This window comes from Schistocerca gregaria, chromosome 4, assembly GCF_023897955.1.
Source record: "Schistocerca gregaria isolate iqSchGreg1 chromosome 4, iqSchGreg1.2, whole genome shotgun sequence".
In the NCBI taxonomy this organism is placed as follows: Eukaryota; Metazoa; Arthropoda; class Insecta; order Orthoptera; family Acrididae; genus Schistocerca; species Schistocerca gregaria.
In genome coordinates, this window is record NC_064923.1 from 126629396 (window position 1) to 126648326 (window position 18931).

Below are 18931 nucleotides of genomic sequence, written 5' to 3' on the forward strand. Positions count from 1 at the left end.
TGAGGCAAGACTTACTCTTACTGCAGGATTCTAGGGATACTCGATGACAGTCTTTTCATCTCATTATTTGTGATTGACAGACATGAAGCAAATAATACAGAGAAATGAGACGTACCACTGGTCACAGAACCGGTGCAGAGTGTGGTTCAGGGACAGAGGTATATTGGACAGGGACGGAGATATATTGCTATCTTGCATCATACAATAGCCTAAGTATTCTTAGGCTGCAACATATGATCACTTGCCATGGTACCTTCAACTGCTTCATACCTTTAACTGAAGAAAACCCTACTACCACTTTTTTTTTTTTTTTTTTTTACTTCAGCAACAATCTCTTTGAAGCTTCCTTCTTTGAGCCTGCATTGCCCTTGAGGAACACTACGATGTAATAATTCAGATTGAAATTGTGAAAGTTTGAAAATTATATTTTCTGACATTTTTTCAGCGGCGATCTTTAAATTAATTTCTAGATTATTGCCGTACTGTTGTCATCAACACCATAATATTCATCTTCATCATTACTGGCCGCAATTGTTTTTGAGTGAATATAAACTATTTATAGTTGTTCGAAATTCCCCCAATTTGGATAAGCAATTATAAGAAACAAATTAAACAAGCTCAGCTTCATATTTTTTATCATCGTGGGATGGATAGTGCTAGAGCTCATTCTGCAGTCTATGTATTGTATTTTTATGAAACAATATGGGAATATATTCGTATTCTTTTCTGTGGAGTGCCTGAACCACATCCTGCTCTGTATCTCTGACCAGTAGTGCGTTTTATTTCTGTATAGTATTTGCTTTATGCATATCAATCGCAAATAGTGAGGTGGGCAGACTTTCATTGGATATCAACAGAACCTTACGGTAATAGTAAGTCTCTTGCCTCAAGTCAGTGTCACCAGGCAGACGTTTGAAATCTGAAATTCATGTTCAGTATAAGGAAACAATCTGTATTATGTCTCAAATTTCGTGCCATTCTGGTTCTGATCGGTAACTGTTGGAAAAAGCCTCATTCCGCTGCCATTTACATATTTTCTATGAAAACTGACTGCAAGAAAAAAGCAAAATATCACATTTTCATAATTACCGTTTCAAACGATTTTTTCAGTCTCACCATACCATATATAGCCCATATAACAGGTGTGCTATAAGAACAGCATAGGTTCTCCGTGATTATTTCTCTATTATTAGACCTAAATATAATGAACGCATCTCTGCGGCCGAAGCCGCTTACAATGTGGAAATAGCTATTTGACGGTGCAGCCACTCGAGTAGCAATATCCCTTTGCCTTGATCATCTTAACGAATATAACTTGCTGAGTTTCACATGACTGCTGTCTCCGGAATTGGTGTTGAGTATGATTCTTGATTTCTAATAAAAGTTTTCTCGAGACTAGGGGATCGCGAAATAAATAAATTTACGCTGTCTTTTAGTATGACTGGGTGATGAGAATATTTTAATTCGAAATTGGTAATCTTTTTCACTCAGTTTCAAATAGTGTATCGAACTAGACTCATTCGTTAGACTGCATAGTTGTAACGAGATTTTACTAACATTTGACAAGTATGGGCATAAAGTACGTTGCTCGTACGGAAATAATAGGTGGGATGTCAAAAAAAGGAAAACAATCATTGGAGCATGTTAAATGACACCATGGCCTTGAAAGTATCGAAGATTCCAAGACCTTTCTCCCATCGTGTCTGCCGAAAGGGAGGCACATGATGTAAAAGACTATAACATTGCTATTAAAGTTTTTAATTATAATATCGGAAATGCGCAATGTTGCTATATATTTTTGTTAATATGACTAATCGGTTTACTGTAGTCCATATGCAAGTTGTATTGCCACTGAGAATACATTAGAAGTATGGTAGCTATCTATTCATTGTATCCAACAGTAATAGGAGTTTTAATAAATTCTAGTCTATACTGTCAAGCTACAATTCTAATCTTCGGAAAGTGTTAATTTCGTAGTCGTCATTTTACTATACGTTTATGGGGGTTCAAAATGGCTCTGAGCACTATGGAACTTTACATCTGAGGTCATCAGTCCCCTAGAACTTAGAACTACTTAAACCTAACTAACCGAAGGACATCACACACATCCATGCCCGAGGCAGGATTCGAACCAGCGACCGTAGCAGTCACACGGTTCCGGACTGGAGCGCCTAGAACGGCTCGGCCACCGTGGCCAGCGATTATGAAGGAATTCAGCTCCGGATAATAACTAGTTGAGCAATTATAGTAACTATAATTTGCGCTTGCTGTTAAAATCGTTCTCTGATGGCGCTTGTAACTGGAAATAATAAGAGTCATCACGAAGGGTAATATACTTCATAAGAGAAGCAACACGGAAGAGCTTTTGCACATGCTTTGAAAAGATGTCGGGTAAATGCGATTTCTTTTGTTGCGACTGTTTGTCGAGGTTGACGACTTAGAACTTCTTTCTAGCAATGATATTCCTTAGTTATCTCTGTCAGTGCATCATCTGGTAACAACATACGCCCAAATAATCAACAACGTTTTTCTTGCGTATGTTCCAATCTGTGCAACCGAACAGTCGAAGTGTTTCATTAAAGTCATCAATTTGAAAAGTGATCCAGTCAGCTTTCCATCTAAGCAGGTTTGTCCCCAAGAGACTCAGTGGACGCAGCGGAAAGACGCTCGCAGTTGGAGGAGAGCGACACTCATAGAGCCCCCCTGATGTTAGCGGCAATGGCCTTCAGCGCGGTGCTTGCGCTGTGGGCAATGACTGTGCTGCCAGACGCTTCTGGGGTTAAAAACTGAATTAAATTCAGCAGTGCATTGCTTCGGTTCATGAATCGGAAGTTCTTGATTCTCCTGTTTTAATCTAATGGCAAAAATATCGTGGGATTTGCACAATTTGATACAGCGCCAGCCGCGCGCGGTAGCCACGCGGTCTCTGGCGTCTTGACACGGTCCGCGCAGCTCTCCCCCCCCCCCCCCCTCCCCCCCCTCCCCACCAGTCTGAGGTTCGAGCCCTCCCTCGGGCATGGGTGTTTAAGTTTGATTAAGTAGTTTGTGCTTAGGGGCCGATGAGCTAAGCAGTTTGGTCCCATAATATCTTACCTCAAATTTACAATATATATATATATATATATCAAACCCGACAAATGTGTTTGCAACATATCCACCGAGAAAGTCTGGAACGTCACAGGAAGGAAGAGAGTTGGTAATAAGGCAGAATTTTGTTGAATACTAACTGTGAAATGAAAGTCATTTGACGTATGTACAGCAACTGTGCTTATTTGAGAAGATACTGCCTAAGGGCCAACCGCATTTAGTTTTGTAACAATTTTCTCAAGGTGTAAGAACGGTAGATGCTGCTGCTTGCTGTTTGCACAATGTTTCTCATAGCTGAGACGGCATAAATTGATCCATGACAGTTGCAATGGGCTGGGCGTAGCAGCTTCGCGCACCTCCCTCAACCAATAATCTAATGCGATTTTGTAAACATCTACGTGGCAGTGCCTCAGTGTTGTCACAACTGTATAGACGGCTGTTGTTTTCCCCTGCAGCCGTTCGCACTTCGGAGGTGAAAGCTGGCAAGAGTGCTACGAGCTTTTAGGTACCTGCTTACACCGTCTCGACTATGAGAGTCATTTATTTTGGATTTTATCAGTAGGGCAGAGAGACTGAGGGGATCGACCTTGCTTTTGAAACAACTGCAGAAAGTTCTGCACGGGGCTGGGCGGTATCGTTAGGTTTTCGTGTGATGCCCCGTGTAAACATATGCGCTGATGAAAACAGTAGCGACCATTGCAGAAGCATAACAAGGAAGAGATTGAGAGCTTCCGGTGGCTGCTGACGAAGGGGTGTGGGCAGTTAGTCATCCACGTCACCAACTGCAAACACGCTTCCTGCCAGGCTTCACAAATCGTCAGTTGGTGTATTCTCATGTGTGAATTTCTACAGATGTTCCGCGAAGTGCTTCGCCAACGTTTCTCGAAGTTGCAGAAGAAAGCGTGCAGCCAACACGTATGTTTACACCGCCTGTGATCCGCATTGCCGTCCCCTGCCCCGAGTCCACATTAAGATTCTTCCGTAGTGTTGCAACAAGCGACCACCTTAGTTCATCAGAAGACCCAAGATGAATTTTTACTCACTTGCATTTAAAAGAGGCGAATATGATAATTTCTGTGTCATAGGTAGAATATTATCCTTTGTGTTAGCAGTGATGAATCGTGTGCTAAGCCACGGAATTTCCATGGCTGATGTATATCGGTCACCGCAAATGTCGGGATGATTTTGTTAAAAAGGGACACGACCATTTTTCTTGACAGTGATTTCCCCAATCCTTGTTTGTGGTCTCTGATAGTCCCGCCGTCGACGACACTTTAATTTCTAATTTTCCTTCCCTCATTAAATTTCAGTCTAAGCGTTTTGAGAAACAATTTCTCAAAAAAAAAAAAAAATGGTTCAAATGGCTCTGAGCACTATGGGACTCAACATCTTAAGTCATAAGTCCCCTAGAACGTAGAACTACTTAAACCGAACTAACCTAAGGGCATCACACACACCCATGCCCGAGGCAGGATTCGAACCTGCGACCGTAGCAGCCACGCGGTTCCGGACTGCAGCGCCAGAACCGCACGGCCACCGCGGCCGGCAACAATTTCTCATCCTAAGGTTCTTCACATACGATTTTTGTATACGTAACGTAAGGATGAGAAATTGCGTATCGAAACGGATCGTTAGACATCATATTTCTTATTACATGTGGACGAACCAAAGCTTAAAACTCCACTATCATGACCTGCCACTAGCTGTAATGATAAAATCTAGAGTTTTAGGTATCAAACGTTTAGTGTAATTTGTTCATGCACCATACTATTCAGTAGCTTACATCAATTGTTCTAATCATTCTATGCTTTACAAAGTTTGAAAATTCACATATTCCAGCATACTCACGGTTTTTGGTACCGATATAAAATTGATCCTCAGGCAGCCTAGATGTGAATACCGTTCGAAGTATTTTATGTGCTCCAGTTCGCTTTGCGCAGCAGGACCCCCAGCACGCATTCTTCTACCTTCAAAATTAAGGCAAAGAGGCATCATTCTGCTACGTACACAGTCACTTTTGGAATCCTTGGCAGTAAGACAGCAGATGGAGCTTTCACACATACGCTTCAAGCAATCTCTATCTCTCAATCGGCCATCTCCTTGCTTTTCGCTGTGTTATTGTGGAAGATGGTATCAGTTGTTGCAAAATTATTGTTGTTGTTGCGCTCTTCCCTCAGAAGACTCTTTAGATGCAGCTCTTCACACTAATCTATTCTAAGCAATGCTCTTCATCTCTTCAAAATTACTGCAGCCTAAACTAATTTCACTATACTTTCAAGGTGCTTATCCACCAAACTTCCCTTCGTTACCAAACTGACGATTTGCTGATGCCTCAAGATGTGTATTATCAACGATCCCTCTTGTTACTTATGATGGACCGTAAATTTATTTTCTTCCTTATTTAGTAACCCTCCAATAATTATTCTATAGTGACTTGTCTAAAGAGTGAATTAGCTACGATTGGTTAAACAGCCACCCGATCGTGATGTACCTCTTTACAGTCACGTAGAGAAAATGAGGAAATATTGCTTCTCCTCCTTGTAACTGCCTTATGTTAGAGCTTACTTCTCCATAAAAGAGAACCACCAGTGTGTGATACCGGAGAAGTGCCCCACATCTTGACGGAATGAACAAACGGCAGTAAATCTGTTTGGAAGAGCACCTACTCTCTGTTACGGGCAATCGCGTCGGCAGTGATACTCGCCTGTTCACTTTCTGTGAACGAACCAGTTTTGTGTCTCGACTACTAGAGACCCGATATGTAGATTGTATGGATATATTCATATGTTTTGTATTCAAGTTCAGTATCTTTTTACATTTATCAGCCTACTATTATACTCTCCTCTGTAAAAAATAATATATTCCTAATTGAAGTTCTTTGAAACCTGGAAGCTTTTCAGTGCCCGCACCCTACTCTGAAAACTAAAAGTCTTTCCATTCTTGCGAATCTCAGCAAAGAGGGACTTTTCATCTCCGAATATTGGTCGGTAAGAGAACAGTATAGTATTTCAATAGATTGCCCTTCAGCGTTCTGCCGGATGGGTCAAGTTGGGTTTCAATCAATCTTTGCTTCTCCACAGTAGTATGGTGGCGTAGGAGTATGGCACTATTGGCTGGGAATCCCCACCCCAGGGAGGTTCGGCCGCCGAATTGAAAGTCTTTTTAGTTGACGTCACATTGGGCGATTTGTATGTCGATGATGATGAAATGATGATCAGGACAACACAACACCCTGTCCCCGAGCGGAGATAATCCCCGACCCGGCCAGGAATCGAACTCGGGCCCGCGGCATGGCAGTCAGACACGTTGACCACTTTTATTTTCAGCTGAGGAGCGGACACGTCATCTATCAGTGTCTTTTTATGCATTTTATCCTCTTCATCTTCATTACTTTTCACAGTCGTGTTGCAGCGGTCGCATTACAGATCATCGCTACAATATTACTATTTGTCGACTGTCGCACTTTGTGACTCATATACGCAGACTTTGCAATCTCCACATGTTGCAAGATTTTTCCTACATATCTGTACAAAGGATCAAGCGAAACGTCTATAATGTCCCTAACGTGGAACGAAGATTAAATGTTAAAACAATCGTAACTTGGTGTCAGAGTTCAGTAAAACCCTTTGCATTTGACGAGTATCATAGCGTAAAGGTGTGGGCGAATAATGTTTTCGTAACATTTTGCCACATGACTGCTGGCGACGCAACAGCAAGGTGCCTTCTACAATTTTGACGTTCACACTGCAGCAGGGAAATGCGACTCTTGTTCACTGTAACATGATGCACGACGCTCAGTGGTAGAGAAAAGAAATCCCTCTGCACAACAGGAGCTTGCAGATTTCAGACAGCATCAGACACCTTTTTCATTACTATTCTACCTCTTCTTCTGAGCGTGTCTGTGCCAAGTTCTGTCATCTATGTGTGAAGCCAGTTGCTGTAGTAGATTTCTCTACTTGTTGTTGTTATGGTCTTCAGTCTGAAGACTAGTTTGTTGCAGCGTTCCACGTTAGTCTGTCCTGTACAGGCCTCTTCATCTCTGCATATCTAGTGCAGCCTACATCCATTTTAACCTGCTTACCATATCCAACCCTTGTTCTCCCTATACAATTTTTACATCCACAATTCCTGCGAGTACCTAATCGACGATTCATGGATATATCAGACTGTGCCGTATCAGTCGATCCCTACTTTAGTCATTGTATGCCAGAATTTTTTTTTCCTTTTTAATTCAGTACCTCCTCGTGCGATCTACCCACCCGATTTTCAACATACAGCTCTACATTTCTGTTCTTGTCTGAACAGCTTATCGTCCGCGTTTCACTTTTGTACAAGGCAACAATCCATACAATATCTTCAGAAAAGACTTCGTAACAGTTAAATTGATATTCGATGTTAACAAATTTCTGTTTTTCAGAAACGAGGTTTTTCTGCTATTGCCAGTCATATCCTCCGTATTGCGGCCATCGTCAACATTTTGCCCAAATTGCAAAAATCAGCGATTACCTGTAGTGTTTCATTTCCTAATCTAATTCTAACAGCATCACATGATTTAATTCGACTACATTCTATTACCTTATGTTACTTTTATTGATGGTCGTCTTGTAATCTCTTTTCAAGATACTATTCGTTCTGCCCAACTCCTCTACCAAGTCCTTTGCCAGCTCTGGCGGAATTGCAATATCATCAACAGACCTCAAAGTTTCTATTTCTTCTCCCTGAGCTTCAATTACTTTTCCAAATTTCTCATTGTTTTCCTTTACAGCTTGCTCTATGTACAAATTGAATAACATCGGGTTTGGGCTACAGCTCTATCTTACTCCGTCTCAACCACTGCTTCCATTTCATGTCCTTTCTTTCTTACAATCACCGTCTGGTTTTTGTACAAATTGCAGATACTGTGTTTTATCCTCGTCAGAATTTGAAAGTTATTGGTCCAGACAACAGTACCAAACATTTTCACTAAATCCAGAAATGCTACATACTTAGGTTTGTCTTTCTTCAGTCTGTCTTCTGAGATATCTACTAGGCACAGTATAGCCTCGCGTTTTCCTACATTTCTCCGGAATCCACAGTGATTTTACCCGAGGTCGGTCTTTGTCAGTTTTTCCGTTCTTCTGTAAATAGCTAGTGGCATTAATTTGGAACCAAGAGATCTGACAGCATCTGGATTCTCAGCTTATATCAACATGCCCCTCTTTGAATCTTAACGCGGTAGGACCTTGTTTCCGCTTTGCGGAAAAACTCATCTCGTACCCATTCATGGATAAAAATGACAATTCACAGTGTCTTTTCCTTGCAGTCTTGATGATACATCAGCTGTCACTTGGATTCTAGAGTCTTTTCTTATTCCTACGATGATGCAGTCAAATGCCAGACGCGTGGTTGGGTCATCAGTACGTCTGTCTCTCTCTCTCTCTCTCTCTCTCTCTCTCTCTCTCTCTCTGTCTCTCTCTCTCTCTCTCTCTGTGTGTGTGTGTGACCCATTCATGTATAAAAATGACAATTCACAGTGTCTTTTCCTTGCAGTCTTGATGATACATCAGCTGTCACTTGGATTCTAGAGTCTTTTCTTATTCCTACGATGATGCAGTCAAATGCCAGACGCGTGGTTGGGTCATCAGTACGTCTCTCTCTCTCTCTCTCTCTCTCTCTCTCTCTCTCTCTCTCTCTGTGTGTGTGTGTGTGTGTGTGTGTGTGTGTGTGTGTGTGTGTGTGTGTGTGTGTGTGTGCGTGCGCGTGCGTGCATGCATGCACATGTGTGTGTCTGTCTCGAACGTGACTTGGCGCTTCGCCTTTTGCCTTTTCCACGACTCGTTGCAGCAGAATTGGGCGCGGTCTCGTATGTATGTAAACATTGCAGCTACAGGCCATTGACGTCAGCCGCAGCACAGCTTCTTCTCAATGGAGGGAAAACCGTCCTCGAAATTTATTTGAGTTGTTAGTGCGTCAGAGCGCCATTCGTAGGCACCGTGAAATCACTACGCGACGTGACACACGCAGTGACGAAGCGGAATGACAGGCTGGTCGTGGCTTTTACCCCGCGATAAACGCCGGGAAGTTGTGTCCTGCCGACAAGGAAACCACTGTGCTCGTACTTATCGGACGGATCAAAGTGTGTCACCTTTAGTAACATGAGAATGACATCTCTGTTCTGGGGTATCGTATTCGCGATTCATATTCGCATTTCCTTATCTAATCCAGCTTCTGGTACTCTGGAATTGCATCACTAGAAACTCAGATTTTACCATTTCCTGCTTCGGTGAAAACTATTATTGCTCTATCTGAAATAATGCGTAAGTGGCCGTAATTTCTCGATTAACGAATATAGAACTTGTGAACTACACACGTACTGGCAGTAACTCTCCCTCTACATAACATGAAACGAGCTCCTAGTCTCCGCCTTGGAGGCCCAATGCATCCCAACCAACCGCCGTATCTTCCTATGCGTCAATGCAGACGCGACATGGAGGGGCTTTTGGTCAGTACGTAGCCCTTCCAGACTGTGGAGCCGCAACTTCTCGTTCAAGTTTCTCCTCACATGGAATCACGAGGCCAAGTGCATCCCGCATTTTCTTTCGTTCTATATCTCTACCTGTTTCTACGTCATACTCCGTCAGCCGCTGTTTGAGGATTTCGCATTATACCTCTGGAAACAACAGCGACGAAAGCTTCATTCAGTTTTTTTACCACAGAGGATGCCTGTCCCCTGACCGAAACAGCTGCACTACCGTGCCGGCTTTACCACTCACCTTCACAAGCATTTGCACCACAAAAAGTTAGTCAATTGCATCGTCGTTGACCATGTCTATGGCACCGTCTTGAAAAAATATGTGCACTGTCGCATCTAGGCAACGGTCTTGCCCCAGTTGATATACCGGTTCCCGTGAGATCACCGAAGTTAAACCCTGTCGGGCGTGGTCGGCACTTGGATGGGTGACCATCCAGGCCGCCATGCGCTGTTGCCATTTTTCGGGATGCACTCAGCCTCGTGATGCCAATTGAGGAGCTACTCGACCGAATAGTAGCGGCTTCCGTCAAGAATACCATCTTACGACCGGGAGAGCGCATCTTCCACCGAGGATGACACGGCGGTCGGATGGTCCCGGTAGGCCACTCGTGGCCTGACGATGGAGTATACTGTCGCATCTACTTGTCTTTTCCCCAAAGACGTACGGACGCTTATCATGTTTGATTCCATGCGAATTGGACTAATGCTTGTACATGTCTGTGGTAGAAAGAAATGCTTGTCGTTTTAATTACGTTAAGTCTACGTGATTACTTATAACGCACTGATGATGGCTGCACTGTCAGTTGATATCTAGATCTGCAATGTAATAAAGACAGATGAAATTACGACCGATGCTGACCTTTCTGTTCTGGAATACACTCGTATCGCCCGTTATAGAATAAAATCACCTTGACTTAATCATCTCGTCGGCCGCACATGTTTCATGCTGTTCGTCCTGATTCAGTGTCTGCCACCATACTTTGCTTTTAACGCTGCTCTCGCCGCCTGGGAACGTCCTTAGCCGCCTATTGTGAGGTGTCGTCTCTGCCCAAATTCTGTAGCTACTGCACAGCTAACAGCTTGCGCTCCTCCTGTGCCAGATAGCATGTTGTTACCACTTTTAATCCATTACTATGCTGCAAGGGAAGAAACATATCGTGATACAATAATTCAAAGTAAAAGTACAATTTTATGGGGGTGTTTCAGTTGACAAAATTTTATTTTCGAACTCATTAGACGCCCCTTCATTGATCTCGGTAATCTCATTTTCGCTTCGTTCAGCTTTTGTTTGTTAGATAGGTTGCCACTTCTCCTAAACCTGTGATGAAGTCTTCTTCGTTTACGTAGCAGTTTTCTAACAAGGCTTTTAAACCATGGTGACTTTTCCCCATCTCTTAACACCTTGTTTGGAATATAAGGTATATTGGTCGATGCTTTTGAAATTCATTCCATTTGTGATCTACGTCGCCGTTCTGAGCACTCATTATTTGATATTGACTACTCAGATACTAAGAAATTTGTATCCTTTCACTCTTGCTAAGCAAAAATATTTTCCCATCTCTCTTAAAAGTATTTATGATAGTTGAAGTCATTGATCCTATAACAATGTTACTGTAACTGATACTCTCCTGTGCTTTAAATAATACGAAAATTTCAGGTCTGTTTGTTGCTAAGAGGTCTAAAACTTTACCTTCACGTATTAGTTCTCTATCTGCTGTAAGTGTTTTTCGGATAAGACATTCAGAATAACGTCACACAAATCCTTGTCTGTGGCATCAGTCTGCAATGACGTGGTCGATACTGTTACCGGATGCCCGTAGCGGTACCCGTCGATTAAGATTTTGCGGCCGCTTTTAAACTTTTCCACCCACGCGTAAAACCTCGCACTGCTGTGTTGTTTGTTCATCAGAGATAATATTTCTGACGGTTGGATACTTTCCAGGAGTAAAAACCGGATCACAGCACGCTGTTCCGAGTGCGCTATCTTAACTATCCTCTTAGAGATTATGTTTACGTAAATGTTAATCGAGCGAATGACAAGCACTCTTCTCAAGATTACCAAACACCACATAACAGAAGTTAAAGTTCCCTTCAGGAGGCGTTGGTCTAACTATACATGTTTTATTGAATTACTGCGTATTCGGGAGGACGACGGTTCAATCCCGTCTCCGGCCATCCTGATTTAGGTTTTCCGTGATTTCCCTAAATCGTTTCAGGCAAATGCCGGGATGGTTCCTTTGAAAGGGCACGGCCGATTTCCTTCCCAATCCTTCCCTAACCCGAGCTTGCGCTCCGTCTCTAATGACCTCGTTGTCGACGGGACGTTAAACACTAACCACCACCACCACCTTGAATTACTGAATGACCTCATATTCTGGTAGCAACTGCCACACCAACAAATGAAATTAACCGCGACGAACTTACGCAGCAACATAATACGTACTTTATTGACCGCTGCAGTTAGCCCGTTAGTTCTGTTGGGCAACTTAATTTGACATATGTGCTTCATTGCATGGTCACTGACATATTTGTAAAACCATTCTTTCGTGCTGTTTGCAAACATGCACACGTGTCATTAGCCGCTAAGGCACACTGGGTGGTGGCCCGCAGTGTTTCTGTCCTCGACAGACAGGCACGCTCCGTTACTGTAGAACGCAGTTGCACACTTTTGTAACGATTGCTAAGTTGCTACGAGAAAACAGGCAGGATTGACATGTTTCTCTGCTGCTCACGACATTTCGTTGGCAGCATACCTCAGTCGGTTTATATGGCAATGTCACGATCTTCGTCAGCTGTGTTCACAGAACTATTTTGTAACGGATCGGTTGTGATAGTGACCACCCTTCTTTTGGATGCATCCTATCTGTCATTGCGGTGTGTTGAGTATATTCGTGAAAGCATGCTCAACAGCACTCACCACACATGATTTGTCATGGTACACCCATTTTTACTTCAGTGTAAATATGAGGACTACCTTAACTTTCCAAAGCTTAATAAAAGTAAAAAAAAATCGAAATACTATCTTCCTGTCTTCACTCAGGGTAATACAGCAGCTTTCGGTTGGTTAAAATAAATATGTTTTAGATACACAAGAGAAGGTACGATTGTCAGGGATAGCGACGAGCCGTCCTATGAAATCAACACTAAAGCCTCTACCAACAATGGTAGTCTGGCAACTTTGCCATGAGGTTGTTGGAAGAAGGTATGGGAACTGTTATTAGCTGCGTGCTTCAAGGAGTTATTATACTGGCACAGTATGTTCCTGTAATTTATTATCGCCCTCTAAGCTGTAACTTAAAACTATAGAAATGTAGAACGGTGGCTACATTGACGTTAGCTGATATCCGGCAAAATAATCTTCAATAAGACAATTTCCACAAAAAAAAAAAGAAACAAGACTGTAAACTGCTATTGGTGAGTGCAAGATTGAGGACTCATAATTCCAAATTAGATTGCACGGAAGCGCGTCATTAATGTTCAGAATATTACGCTTAACAGTTCCACATTCCAAGATAATTTTGACCTGATTAAGCTTACACGTACATTCAGAGCTAGTAAACCCGTGAGTTAAAGTCTAAAGAAGCTTCATTCAAATCAAATGTTAATTCCAAGAAAAATGTTAAGATCTTAATAGTATGTATCTAAAAATAATTCATTCTACATGACAGACTACAATGATCACGTTTACATGCGATGCAACTTGCGGAGATAAAAAACGGTTTTCGTAAACCGTTTCTCACTGTCGTGTTTACATGTCAGGTCTGAATTGATTTCGATGGTCCTAACTGATATCGATTTTCAGAGCGCCATTTGTTTTACTCGAATGGTGTCTGTAAATCAGCTGCTCCGATTTCGTCACCACGGTTAATTGAAGTTATAAGTAGTTATCAGTACTGACTAACATTTTTTATAGAGAGAGTGTAAGGTTTCCTTTTGTCTGAAAGTGAACTTTGAGAGTGAGGAGGGGAAATAGCTCAAGAAAAGATGTTTTCTGCTTTCCCGTTCATGTTACGTATAGTTCATGAGAAGAAAGAGTATGTTCATGGGAACTAGAACGTATCTGCTTTTTCTGCTGTCAGTTCGCAAGATGTAAATGAGGTGATGTAATGTGACCTGACTTTTCTTGAAACGCACGTTCTTCTTGTTTATCTCGTTTCCAGAAGCTTTCTTAATTTTATCATAGCTCAACTAGTAGTGGTTGCTTGCCTAGATAAAAATCGTGTAATATGTCCGTTATTGTTTACTAGGCTTAAGGTTGCAGGCAGAGTGTACTGCAAGTGTATGATGAATTGTTGCGCAGTGGACGTAATTTAGTCTCGCTCTGTACCCATATTTTAATTGCAGCAAAAAATGACTGATGAGAATCATTAGTCTCTGGTTCCTACCATCTTATGACAAACTGGTTACTTGTATCCACACGTTAGAGGTTTACAGCCTTAAGGTAATATTTAATCTCTTTTTCGAGTGATCTGTTTTGTATATCAGTCGTTACTATTAAATCCATATTTTGTGTACTTGAACGTAGTAATGTAATCATTCGTGCGCCGTAGTTTTTGCTAAAGTTACATATGAAATATAAAATTATATTTTAGCTATAGCAAAGAAATACAGAGTGTTTGAGGTACAACGCTACCGCTGAGTCTTGCTTGCAAGGGAACCGTTCGTTGGACTGTGGCAAATGGCGTATCAGTTTAGCCTTGGAAAGAAGTACGAGAAATTCGTTACAGTTAATGTGCATTAGGTATCTTCCAATTTATTAATATTTCAGCGTATCATCTGGTAAATCCCTACATTTTTATAGGGCAATTTGATGTGATAGGACGGGACGCACGCGTGATTCTGAAGTTGCTTATATGCAGAGAACTGACGCCTACCAGTGAAGTGCTTACCTTTTTATAATGTTAACCTGACCTGTTCTTCCGCAGCTTTGAGCTGTGCGTGAATACTGTTGCTGACTGTACTGAATAGTCACTTGAAAGCGTGTTCATTGTGTGCCTGTACGTTTCCCTAAAGGCCACACACAACTGCAAACGATGATGAAGGCTTTCAAGACAAATTGTGAGCGGGGGGTCTCTTACACATCTCTGGGGACGCCATTCCGATAATAATCGTTGCCTGATACTGCATACTGTATTTCTCACTGACAATATTACATGCTTATGTGGGTAGTTTCAGATAAAGTTTACATTACCCTTCATTTACCTGTAATCTAGTTGGACACACACATACACACACACCCACACACCCACACACACACACACACACACACACACACACACACACAGAGAGAGAGAGAGAGAGAGAGAGAGAGAGAGAGAGAGAGCCATTGAATTGTTAACTATTCAAAAATTCTAGTAGAAGCATTTTTCAAGCGGAAATTATTTTAATTCTGTTTTAAAAATGTTGCCACATTTCTGTACGTAAGTAATTAATGCGACAGCCTAAATAAAAGGCCTGAAGGAAAAGAAAAACTTCATAACTCAAGTTTGTGTACTTTTCAAGTGTACTCTGTTGACCGTGAGTCCTATTTCAGGCCACACCCATTTGCATCCGTTCTTCCCACCACTCACGCGGAACATTAGTGCATGCGTTGTGCTTTGATGCTACACTGGAGACCCCCCCCACCACCTCCTGTTCTGAATTCGGGCAGACCGTAACACGCTTGCATTAAAACTAAACAGTTCGTCCACCTCCAGTGCTTTTGTCAAGCATTTAGAAACTTGCAATACTATAGGATAACTATAGGACACACCTTACAACCTAAAAACAGTCGGACACCAATACCCGTCGACAAATAGTTTCTGAGTTATACGAGCAGTCTCTTTTCTTTTTCCCTGGATTCGTAAACGTCCACTTTAAGCAACTTTTGACTTCCCATCTTCTGAATGAAGCGGAGGTCATGATTCGGGTGGTTGCTAGCAAGTTTGAGCATGTCGTGAATAATTTATGGCGGGCGTATTGAGAAACGTGGAAATTAAGGGAATTTCCCTTGCTGATCGTTCCTGTACAGCTCATCTCAGACTTGAACTGGATGGTCTCAAGCGACTAATGCATGCAGTCGAGCTTAGTTTCCAGACATCATTATTCAGAATTGGAATATCGTGCGAGTGTACTATAACTTTGGCCGCACTGTACTCAATTCGCAAAACAGAAATAGCATATCGCTCGAAACCCTTCAATTGTAACACCATAAACACAGAAATGATGAACAAAAGTTGGAAATCATAGGACTAGTGTGTTCGGAATCTCTTCTGATTTCCTTGGAGAAGGTGATTTTGACTAGATAAGTCATTATGTTTTAACTGTTCCAGAATTATTCTACAAATGGGGATGAACGATATAGGGCCATACTCTTGTGAATCCATTCTGCTGCCCTTCCCCATCTTTGACACAATCCGAGCTTGTGCTCCGTCTCTAATGCCCTCGATGTTGACGGGATGTTAAACCCAGTCACCCTCCCTTTTTCCTTCTTAAAGCTGAGGACAGCTGGTACAGCAAGGACCAACTGTAGCTAATCGAAGAGTGAAGATAAAGAATTCATCAACGTTAGTTCTTCTTGCATGAGATCACGCTGTTGGTGCTTGTAATTTACCTTGGTTTGCCGCTAGCGTGTCTGTAGTGACTCTTCGCACTGCTAATATTGTGAAACGTAAACCTGCTGGCTAACTAATCGCTTTGGTCGTGAAGCCCTTTCAGGATCTGTAACGGGACCAGACGTCTCCCCCTCTGTTCAAACATCGGACGGGCTCGCTAAATAGCTTCTCTCACTGTGTCTTTCGCAACATTAGGCCCCACGCTCCTATAGCCTCGTATAGATAGACACTACTGGCAATGAGTTTTGTGCATAAAGGACTTTCGGTTGACAAACAGATCACTTTGTTTATTGGCAGTCACCGCATACCAGATGTTAAATAGTCACGGCTATCTTATTTGCTATCGGACGTAACATATTATCGTCCAGTCCTGATTGGAGCTCCGTCTTGTTTACGTGCGTTGAAATATAAACGGGCTCGCTCCGGTATTGTGGAGCGCTCCTGCAAGTTTCCTGAGCTAACAAGGGTACTGCGGCTTCTCGCTATCACCGATTTAAACCAGATTTTTGGTATACGAGTATGCAGGGCGTGGGAAGAAATGGAAGTAACATACATGGGAGATCCAGGCGGCCAAGCATTTAAAAAAAACAGCAGTTTTGGCTTGGGTTTGGCGTGTCATGTGCCATTTCTATCAGCGTAGTTCCTAAGCAGTGTTGGTTAAGCGGAGAGAGTACAGAATGGTAATGCGTGGGTTGCGGGCTCGCGTACCTATCTGAAATAAATTTATTTTTTTATTTTCAATTTTTACTTTACTTACACTGCAAATAAACCGTTACGGTCGCAGGTTCGAATCCTGCCTCGGATATGGATGTGTGTGATGTCCTTAGATTCGTTAGGTTTAAGTAATTCTAAGTTCTAGGGGACTGATAACCTCAGCAGTTAAGTCCCTTAGTGCTCAGAGCCTTTTGAACCATTTTGAACAACAGCGGTATGTAGGCGAGCGTTATCCTGTTCGAAAACGCCCCTGGGAAGCTGTTCACGAATGGCATTAAACAGGTCGAAGCACCGGACTGACTACAAATTTACAGTGACGGATAACCACGAGATTGCTTCTGCTATCATACGAAATCGCACCCCAGACCATAACCCCTGATGCAGCGTGCAGTGTGTCTAGCGCGCAGACAAGTTGGTAGCATGTCCTCAACTGGCCTCCTCCTAAGCATCACACTTCCGTCAGTGCACCGAGGCAGAACCACCTTTCATCAGAAAACACGATAGACCTCCACCCTACCCTCCACTGAGCTCTCGTTTGACACCACTGAATTCGTAAATGGCTGAGATTTGGGGTCAATGGAATGTACGCTACAGGGCGTCTGCCCCGGAGCTGTCCGGGAGGTAACCGATGTGTAATGGTTGTGTCACTGTGGTGTCAGCTGCTGCTCAAATTGCTGCTGCAGGTGCAGTACGATGCGCCAGAGCCATGAGGAGACCTGCCAAGCCTTTCTGTAATCTCGCAGAAGGAACATCCAGCTTCACGTAGCCCTATTACATGATATTCTTCAAGATAAATGAGGTGTAGTCATTGGTGTTTTTGTTGCCTTAAAGTCATTGACTAACAGCAACTCACCACGTCAAGTGTCTAAGGTAACTAACACTCACATCGTGTTCTTAAAGCAAAGATAATTTGCATGCTCCTTTGAATAGTCTTCACAGAATGCCCTTTCCTTTTCTCTATTGACAAGATAAGAGCTTTTTTGAAGCTATTTCATCAAATTCTTTACCTGACGTAAACATAAGGAAAAAAAGTTTTCACATAGGCATTTGACCCCACGACCGTTTTCACATAGGCATTTGACCCCACGACCATTTGATTACTGTTCTGTACTCCTTGCGCTTCGCCAACGACTGCCTGGAAACTAGGCTAATATAAATTACTCATGCCTCTCCCAACTTGCGCCAGAAATACTTTTTTTTGTAAATGCATGAACGTCTAAAGTTCTGGTCAAGCCGTTCATATACTATAAATTTGAACGAAATGGGTGATGACGAGTAGGAGCGGTTGCCTTGTGAAATGATCATTCAAATGAATCTCAAGTTAGTACTAGAAAACGACAAGAAATTTTCTTTTTGTCCGCTGCTCAGCGATATCGCGAACTTTGTCATCTATGACTGTCATCTGTCGATTCGCCCATTAATGGCAATGAAGACTCTTCGTTTGTGTACGTGCTCCTTGGTATTACGGTATTCTTAGTAACCGTCAAAGCATTTGTCACTCAGTTATAACCACGTTTACGTTTCAGACAAGACTGACTGACTCAACGCAGGGATGGAACTCTGTTTTTAGGCCACAGAAAAGGCGTCGTTAACTGTATTATTTCCTATATTTGAAATAAGTTCGCCGGGATATAACACTATTTTAGGCCTTAGAAAGAGAATCGCTAATCGCATTATTTGCAAGATCTAAAGTAAGTTCTTCCTAATCTCAGTGTGGAGGGCACAGCGGTTGTAACAGAGGGATTAAGACATTTCCTTCCAAAATGTTGCGTACTGAATACACAGAAGGAGCTACAACAGGTAAAAGATTAATCAGTGCTCATGTTTTGCACTAGAATTGCATATTGACCCATTTCCCAGTACTGAATCATCGTCTAATGTTTGAATACACGACTCATAGTATAAACTGTTGGCTATTTGCAATCATATTCTTCGTTTCTCTCTAAAAATTCACCCTGGCAGCTACATGACGTTCGTACAAAACGGGGCAAATAAAAGTGGCCCTCGCGAGTGGATACCACTGGAC

At 42.4% G+C, this 18931-nt stretch overlaps 1 protein-coding gene across 2 annotated transcripts in view; it reads left to right on the plus strand.

The window, feature by feature from the left end:
• LOC126266957 (uncharacterized) overlaps positions 1-18931 on the plus strand; it is a 1160365-nt gene that overhangs the window by 1050066 nt on the left and 91368 nt on the right. The window lies entirely within an intron of this gene.